The following is a 10,255-nucleotide window of genomic DNA, read 5'->3' as shown; positions in this document are numbered from 1 at the left end:
TCTAGGAATTCCCTGGCTGTTCTTTGTCTGGCTTGCCCTATGATAGTAGTGTTGTCGCAGTCGAATTCATGTTGCTTGTTGTCTGCGTGTGTGGCTACTAAGGATAGCTGGTCGTGTCGACACGACTCGGATTCCTTAGTAGCCACACACGCAGACAACAAGCAACATGAATTCGACTGGGACAACACTCCTATCATAGGGCAAGCCAGACAGAGAACAGCCAGGGAATTCCTAGAGGCATGGCATTCATCCACAAACTCCATCAACAAACACATCAACCTGGACCCAATATACCAACCACTACAGCGGACAGCTGAAACTGACAACCGGAAGCGGCAGGGACAGACCACTATAAACACCGGAGGAAACATCAAAGAAGCGCTTCGCAGGAGGCTCCCAAGCACTGATGATGTCGCCTAGCCAGGGGACGAAACGTCTGCAACAAAAACTTCCAGCTCGGCAAACAGAACCACAACAATTTCCATTTTATTTGCGCGTTTTGATTATCGTCTTTATTCCTTCCAAAGAGCAAATATAATTTATTCAGAAGTTCTGTTAACTTAATTACACCTGACTTAGTCAAATTTCAAATTTGATAAATTCTCACCACTGTTATCAATAATGTTTATCAATATATTTGGTTGGGAGAAGTAGGGTGGGAGCAGGAAGCACTGGAGGGAAGCAAAGTCGGCAGCATAACAACAACAACAATATTAATAGCTATAGATTCATACAGCACAGAAACAGACCCTTTGGTACTATGTGACCATGCGAACCATGTTTTTAGATTAGATTAGATTAGATTAGATTACTTACAGTGTGGAAACAGGCCCTTCGGCCCAACAAGTCCACACCGACCCGCCGAAGCGCAACCCACCCAAACCCCTACATTTACTCCTTCACCTAACACCATGGGCAATTTAGCATGGCCAATTCACCTGACCTGCACATCTTTGGACTGTGGGAGGAAACCCACGCAGACACGGGGAGAATGCGCAAACTCTACACAGTCGCCTGAGTCGAGAATTGAACCCGGGTCTCTGGCGCTGTGAGGCAGCAGTGCTGATCACTGTGCTACCATGCCGCCCGAAAACAAAACTTGGCCCATATCCCTCTAAACCTTTCCTTTTCTAAACCTGTCGAAATATCTTTTAAATTCAGTAACTGTACTCACATCTACTACTTCCTCTGGCAGTTATCTATAATCAATGAGAAATTTCAGCATTTAAATTTTGTTGCGAAGTTGATTTACCTTTGATTGATTTATGTTAAAGTAATTTCACTCAAGATTTTTGCACCCTTCTCCTGAGTGCAAGGGGGGCAAGTGGCTTCATATCAAACCTTGTTAAAGACAAAAGAACTGCAGATGCTGGAATCCAAAATAGACAGGCAAGAGTTCTGAAGAAGCGTAACACCAGAAACGTCAACTTCTCCACCTTCTGATGTTGCCTGGCTTGCTGTGTTCTTCCAGGCAGAAGTGAGGACTGCAGATGCTGGAAACCAGATTTTAGATTAGAGTGGTGCTGGAAAAGCACAGCAGGTCAGGCCGCATCCGAGGAACAGGAAAATCGATGTTTCGGGTAAAAGCCCTTCATCAGGAATGGAGGCAGGGAGCCTCCAGGGTGGAGAGATAAGGGGGGTGGGGTGGGGCTGGCGAGAAGGTAGCAAAGAGTACAATAGGTGAATGGGGGTGGGGATGGAGGTGATAGGTCAGAGGTTCTTTCAGCCTCCTGTAATATCAAACCTCAGCCATTAATTTGAATCTTTAATTCAACTTTGTGCTCTTGCCTGTAGTCAATTCCATAACACAGATGCTTGTTGATACATCAAATGTGTCACTTGATTTCCTTATGCCTTGCATTAAGGTGTTAAACCAATAAAGAAATTACAGACATTGGAGCAAGTCAGTTATTACTGCTGGCTGATGATGTTGTTTTCTTTCACAGGGGTTATTAAAAAGGAGAAAATATATCTCAGATACATTGTTGTGCTTCATTTGTAAAGTGAAATGAAATTGTGAGTATATACACACTATATGCTATTTATAAATATTGTCTACTGCAAGTTTGGGCTTTTGGAATGCTATGTTAAACATACAAGTTTGTCCATGCTTCTGGAGTTAAGAATTAATTATTAAAAACTTAACGCCCATAATTCTAATTGAAAAGAAATTACCCAGAGTTCGTAGAGAACTAACCAGAGGACTTTGGGGGGAGGACTTTTGAGGTTTCTGACATTTATTGGTCATCTGTGCTGATGTCATTCAAGAATGAAGCATGTATTAAGGTCTGAAGTGTTAAGCAACAATCCTAAGAAAAGGAGTGTAAAGTTCTGACATTTACTTAGCATAAGAAATGCTTCAGACAGAATGTTGGGATATAGTTGGTGAAAACAAAGTGAAGGTTTTGAGAGTTTAAAATAGGGATAGTATAGCACTGGAGGGAATCAAAGTCAGCAGCATCATAACAATAACTAAAAGAGACTTAGCTCCAGCAGATGAATTGAAAATTTAGTTACTTCACCCCATAGAAGAATTAAAAGAAGTTTTTCTCTCCCTTTGAATGAGCTGGTCTGGACTTTGAAAGAAATACAGCACTAGATGTTCTTAGAACTGAAACAATGTTCAAAGTTTGGGTATTGGGTCCAACATGAGCAAGGCGAATGTAGTGTACAGAATACCATGCAAGGACTGCACAAAACACTATATAGGACAAACAGGAAGACAGCTAACAATCCGCATACATAAACATCAACTAGCCACGAAACGACACGACCAGCTATCCTTAGTAGCCACACACGCAGACAACAAGCAACATGAATTCGACTGGGACAACCCTAGCCAGGGGACGAAACGTTTGCAACAAAAACTTCCAGCTCGGCGAACAGAACCACAGCACTGAAACAATGTTTCTAAGTGTACCAAGGTATGTGGATCCTGATATGGAACTGTTCTTTCTATTCAATTATAAAGTGTGTTTTGGCTATTTCTACTGTGTTTAAAACTTTTGAACCAATGTTTAGGGATAAAATTTTTTTTTCTACGTTATGTTCAGTTCTCTTGTTAATACACTTGTTTGTTTTACTATTAAAACAAAGACTGCAATATTGTATATTATGTTTTGTAAAAGTTCACTTTGGTAACAACAATAAAAAAAAAACTATCGAATCAGGTTCCTGTTGGGAATGTAATTTGTCTGGTACTAACATCAATGAGGAATTAACCCATAACAATTTGGGCTACTAGATCATAATAACTTAAGTCTTTGGAACTGCACTAACTATGAAGAAATTGAGATCAGTCTTGACTGTCGTTGTCGTCCTGATTTGCTTGAAGATGTGCTCTTTGAAATAAAGAAGTTGAAAACTTGAAGTCAGATCCAGCAGCTTACATGCCTTTTGCAATAAAATAGTTGGAGGTTGCTCCTACAGGTGGACTGAGCAGAACTGCTGCCACAAGTAAATGTAGGCTTTTTTTTTGTTTTCTTTTAATAGCAGTGCAGGCTATGGTTCTTGGTAGCCTAGTCCTATACAGCTGCAGTGGTGATCTCCTGTCTCTCTGTTGGTCTTCAGCTAATTCACCACAAATCCGCACAAAGTTTATGTCATAGCCACTCTTTTAAACACTTCAAAACTTTAAAAGTGGTCGCTACCCCATCTGTGGGACAAGCTTCCACATTAAGTGTTGGGTTAGCCGAGGCATGGAGTACAGATCCAATCATAGGTTAAAAAGGTCATTACTTTGAGTAAAACACTATCTCAGCCATTGTTTGGATGTTCTTGTTCCCTTGAATTTTTCAGTGAAATCGGAACACTCATTCACACCTCTAGGGAAACAAGAGAGAGTTTATATTTATCCCTGAAGTATTTGCTGAATTTCAAAAGAAGGTCTCATGATTTTTTTTTTGCGATAAGAAAATCTGGCCCAGCATCAGCAGGGTCTGAAAAGGCAGTGATGTGACTCCTGAGAACCATTGTGTCAGAGTTCTTGCATTTATTTTAATGTTTTCTTTACTGAGTATAAATGATAGCAATACATTTATGACAACACAAACTATGGGATCAATTACTTCTAATTTTACCATACACTGATGTGGAGGTGCCGGTGTTGGACTGGGGTGGACAAAGTCAGAAGTCACTTGACACCAGGATCTAGTTAAACAGGTTTATTTGAAATAAACTGACAAAGGAGCAGTGCTCTGAAAGCCTATGATTTCAAATAAACCTGTTGGACAATCACCTGGTATCGTGTGACTTCTGATCTTAACCATACACTGTCATGGTAGATGGGATATGTATTTTTCTCTGAATGGAAACTTCTAAAATGACCTGCCAGATTTTTATTGGATTAGTTCTCTAAAGAATGATTCTGCAGAACTTTTGGAATATTACAACACTTCCCAGAGCATGCTGCTTTTCATTCTTTCTTCAGTTTTCCCGATTACTGTCAAAACAGAGCAAGAGCAACTACAACAAAAAAGCCTACAGATTTCCAAGTTACTCCAAGTGGCACCTGACTCCAAACCGCATTACAGCATGATCACATATAGGCATGCACTGAATTCCACTGTTAAGAGCACCTGCCCTGACTTGGAAGGAAACATTTCACCAGTGCTATTCCAAGAGGCCATCACTAAACTGAAACCAATAGTAATTGGGACAGGAGCTGGATCAAAGCAAGGTATTTCTTCAGATTTTCTTCAGATTAAATCACTGGATTAACTACCTTCAACTGCTTTTCCAATGACTTTCTCTCTAACTGAAGGTCAAAAGGTGTCACTGTTCACGAGGTGACACTGTGGCACAGTGTTCAGACACATTTGCAATTTGATATATAAAAAAGCAAGCCTGCACTTACTTTCCAAGCACTGGAAAAATGTTTCCCCTACATTGTTGTTCAAACATTCCCAAGGCTGGTCCATGGTGATGGTTAACAACATTTCAAATGTTTCTCGGGCTGGCTGCATGACCATAAATAACAAAGCAAATGGCATTCCAAATATTGTCTAATGGCAATGACACTGAAGGAAATAACAGCCACCTTTGCCTTGACATTTGATAGAGCTGGTGCTACACAAGGTTGGCCAAGTGTTGATCAGTCTGACAATTTTTACTGTACAACATCTACTAACCATTTTCTAAATACTCAATGTCACTTTCCTCAAAGTAAAACTCTATATTAAAATCAACACCCATTTCCTCAACATTTGTTCACATTCTGATTATTTCATCATCGTTGTCAAAGGCAGCAACTGTAGTATGATTCTACATTTTCAGTGTTTTCTGAAACACAAAATATTTCAAGATGGATCACATTAGAATTACTTCCTTCTTGAACCAAAATAAAGAGATTTCTTAGTAAACCTACTCAGCTGTTACATTTTCTGATGTTTTTCAAGTGAAGTGATTTTGTTTTGTTTGAGCTGTAAGAAGAATGTCCAATAGGTCAGGTAGTTCCTTGAAGGGTTGCAACTGTACTTGATTATTTGCATAACACACTGAAGGTAGCTCTTTCTTCCACTTTGTCGCAGCATTATATGAACATTCCTCTGATCTATTGCCAATATTATACCTGGGTCTGAATCCTAGTCATGATGAGGATGTAATGAAAGCTTCCTGACTTGCAGCACTCAATCTTTTAGCTTTCCGTTTCTGGAAACTTCTTGTTTTCTTACTGTAGCTTCATCATCTTCCCTTTCTCTCACTATTGCCACTCCTTGCATCAACTTTTTGTTCCAGCCTCAATCTTGTCTGGTTCTGAATGCAATCTGTCACTTTCCCTGACCAAGTAATAATGCATTGTGTCTCAGAATATAAATGAAACAAAGAAGGATGAATATTGCCAAAAGGACACATTTTGGAAATGTTTTTCATCATGCATTCATTCAGATAATTTGCAACAATGTTACTGTAGGGGGGAAAACAGCATATAAACTATATGAGGGACTGCAGATGCTGGAGATCAGAGCTGAAAAATGTGTTGCTGGAAAAGCGCAGCAGGTCAGGCAGCATCCAAGGAGCAGGAGGATCGACATTTCGGGCATAAGGAGCCTGAAAAAGGGCTTATGCCCGAAACGTCGATTCTCCGGCTCCTTGGATGCTGCCTCAGCTGCGCTTTTCCAGCAACACATATATGAGGGAATAGGTGACCAAGTTGACAAGTGGAGTCTGATTGAATGAGGGGTTGCCATAGAGAATACACCAGTCAACGACGTCTGGCAGTTAATTGCAAAGCTTTGTTTAAATTTCAAATCAGACGGTTTTAGAACGTTGAACATAAAACATTCTAGCATGGTACAGGCCCTTCAGCCCTCGATGCTGCACCTACTTCGACCATGATCCACCCTATCCATGCCTCAGAAGTATATAAAATTATCAGGTCGTCCCTCAGCCTCCAACGCTTTAGCAAGGTTATCCAACCTCCCCCTCTAGCTAATACATTCCAATCCAGGCAATATGCCGGTTACCTTGTTTGCACTCTCTTTAAATTCTCCAGATCCATCACATAGTGTAGTGATCAGAATAGCACACAATACTCCAAGTTTGGCCCCACTGAAATTTTATACAACTGCAACATGACTTGCCAACTTTTATACTCAAATGACCCAAACGATGAAGGCAAGCATGCTGTAAGTCTTCTTTATCACCTCATCCATTTTAGTCGTCACTTTCAGGGAATTATGGACTTGCACCCCAAGATCCCTCTGTATGTCAATGCTCCTAAGGATTCTGCCATTTACCGTATACTTTCCTCTTGCATTTGACCTCCCAAAATGCTTCACCTCAGACTTCTCTGGATTAAATTCCACTTGTCATTTGCCTGCTCAAGTTTCCAATTGATCTCTATGCTGCTGTATCCTTTGATAACCTTCCTTCTGATCAGCAACTCCACCAATTTTCATATCATCTCCAAACTTACTAATCAGATCACCTACATTTTCATCCAAATCATTTGTATATATTACAAAAAAAAAAGGGTCTCAGCACTGATCCTTGAGTAACACTACTGGTCACAGACCTCCAGTCAGAAAATTGCCCCTCCAAGCCAATTTTGTATTTAACTTGCCAACTCACCATGGATTCCATGCAACTTGATCTTCTATACCAATCCATCGTGAGGGGCCTTGTCAAATGCTTTCATAAAATCCATGTAGACTACATCCATTGGCGTACCTTCATCAATCAACTTCGTCAATCAGTGTCCTTCTCAAAATAAACTCAAATCAAGCATATGAGACAAGTCATCCTGACATAAAGCCATACTGACTATTCGTTGAAGTCCATTCTTCTCCAAATACGAGTAAATCCAGCCCCTAAGAATCCTCTCCAATAATTTCCCTAATATTGATGTGAGTCTCACCAGTCATACTTTTCTGGATTACTTTCTTGCCCATCTTGAACAAAACAACAGCATTAGCTATCCTCCAGTCTTCTGGGTCCTTGCCTGTGTCTAAACACAACACAAAGGTCTCTGTCAAGGCCCCAGGAATCTTCTCTCTTGCCTCCTTCATTATCCTTAGATAGATCCCATCAGGCCCCGGGGACTTGTCCATCTTAACTTTTTTTCAAGATACCCAACACCACCTCCTTCTTAATATCAACATACCCCCTCCCTAATCTTATGATTATTCTTTTTGGTGAATACCGATGTGAAGTACTCATTAAAGGATTTCACCTACTTTCTCTGGTTCCACACATAAATTCCCTCCTTTGTCCTTCATTGGACCTACTCTTTCCCTAGTTACCCTCTTGCTCCTAATACACATTTAGGAAATTTAGATTTAGGAAACTGAAATCTAACACATGCTTTCTTTTTATTTTTGGCTAAACTTTCAACATCTCTTGTCATCTAAGGATTCTGAACCTTACTACCCTTACCTTTTATCTTCAGGGAAACATTCTAGTCCTGAATTCTGATCAACTGGTCTTTAAAAGACTCCCACATGTTAGATGTAGATTAACCCTCAAAAAGCAGTCCCAAGTCTAATTTCTCCAGCTCCCGACTAATACTGTTGGAGTTAGCTTTTCTTCAATTTAGCTCTTTAACTCGAAGACCAGTCTCATCCTTATCTGTGACTATCTTGAAACTTATGAAATATGGTCGTTGTACCCAAAATGCTTCCCCACTGAAACGTTAATCATTCTGCCAGACTCATTCCCCAATACAAGGTTTAATATGATTCTTTCTATAGTTGGACTCCTGAAGAAGGGCTTATGCCCGAAACGTCGATTCTCCTGTTCCCTGGATGCTGCCTGACCTGCTGCGCTTTTCCAGCAACACATTTTCAGCTCTATCTCATATTGTGTCAAGAACCCTTCTGAATGCACCTAACAAATTCGACTCCATCTAAGCCCCTGACACTAAGAGAGCCCCAGTTAATATTGGAAAAATTAAAAAATCATCCACGACAACAACCGTGTGGTTTTTACACCTTTCCATGTTCACACATCTCCTGCTGGCTATGAAAAGCCTATAGTATAACCCCATCATAGTGACTGCACCTTCCTTTGTCTTAAATTCTACACATATGGCATCTGTGGATGACACCTTCAAGATGTCCTCTGATAGTACAGCTGTGACATTCTCCTTAATCAGTAATGCAACTGCCCCATTCTCTACCTCTCCTGAAATATCCAAACCCTGGGAATATTGAGTTGCCAGTCCTACCCTTCTCTCAATCAGGTTTCTGTAATGGCTGCCACAACATAGGCCCATGTACTAATCCATGCTCTAAGCTCATCTGCCTTACCTATTATAGGCCTTGCACTAAAATAAATATGCTCCTGACTGCCAGTCCTGCTGTGTTCATTAACTTGGCCCAGTCCATTCTCTTGTTAGACTTACTTGACCTAACATTGACCTTCTCCTCAATCACTTCACAATCTAACCTGCTGCTCTGTTTCCCCATGCCCCACCAGGATTAAGATGCACATAACACTTACAATTGAAGACAAAATACACGATTTTGCATCATATTCAAAGTTTTCTCAATTTTGCTCAAAATTATTTCCAGAATTCACACTTCTAAGAAAATCTGTTCAGACCAAAGCATACCTTATCTACATACTGTACTTTACAGGTAAATTTCCTTCATTATAACAAAGTCAATTTAACCTAAGAGCAAATTACTGACATGGTTGAGAAATTAGTTGAGTGGCAAGCTACAGAACATTGAGACAATGGATAGGTACTCAAATTGGTAGAATGTGGTGTCCCACAAGGATCTATGTTAGGCCACAATTCTTCACAATATTTAGATTAGATTACTTTACTAGATTAGATTAGATTACTTTACAGTGTGGAAATAGGCCCTTCGGCCCAACAAGTCCACACCGACCCGCCGAAGCGCAAACCACCCATACCCCTACATTTACCCCTTACCTTACACTACGGACAATTTAGGATGGCCAATTCACCTGACCTGCACATCTTTGGACTGTGGGAGGAAACCGGAGCACCCGGAGGAAACCCACGCAGACACGGGGAGAATGTGCAAACTCCACACAGTCAGTCGCCTGAGTCGGGAATTGAACCCGGGTCTCTGGCGCTGTGAGGCAGCAGTGCTAACCACTGTGCCACCGTGCCGCCCACTAATTATTAATTAGTGCCGCCCGTGCCGCCCACCGTGCCGCCCACCATTTATTAATGACTTGAAAATTGGAATAGAAAGTCATACATGCAAATGTGTTGAAAACACAAAGTTAGGTGGGACTTTAGACAATGTAGATGATAACAAAGTTATGAAGGGATATCGATAAACTAGTTGACTGAACGTAATCTGCCACAGTTTTGCCCAAAGTATGCAAATTTGAGGTTATCCATTTTGGACCAAAAAAAGGATAGATCAGGGTACTTCCTAGATGAAATGAAGTTAAATACAATGGATAGAGTCATAGAGATGAACAGCATGGAAACAGACCCTTCGGTCCAACCTGTCCATGCCGACCAGCTGCCAGCACCTGGCCCATATCCCTTCAAACCCTTCCTATTCATATACCCATCCAAATGCCTCTTGCAATTGTCCCAGCCTCCATCACTTCCTCCAGCAGCTCATTCCATACACAAACCACCCTCTGTGTGAAAACATTGTCCCTTAGGTCTCTTTTATATCTTTCCCCTCTCACCCTAAACCTATGCCCTCTACTTCTGGACTCCCCCAACCCAGGGAAAAGACTTTGCCTATTTACCCTGTCCATGCCCCTCATAATTTTGTAAACCTCTATAAAGGTCACCCCTCAGCCTCCGACGCTCCAGGGA

The sequence above is a fragment of the Chiloscyllium plagiosum genome, chromosome 25 (assembly GCF_004010195.1).
Source record: "Chiloscyllium plagiosum isolate BGI_BamShark_2017 chromosome 25, ASM401019v2, whole genome shotgun sequence".
Taxonomy (NCBI): Eukaryota; Metazoa; Chordata; class Chondrichthyes; order Orectolobiformes; family Hemiscylliidae; genus Chiloscyllium; species Chiloscyllium plagiosum.
The sequence above is the reverse complement of the archived record's forward strand: the minus strand, read 5'-3'. Positions refer to the sequence as shown.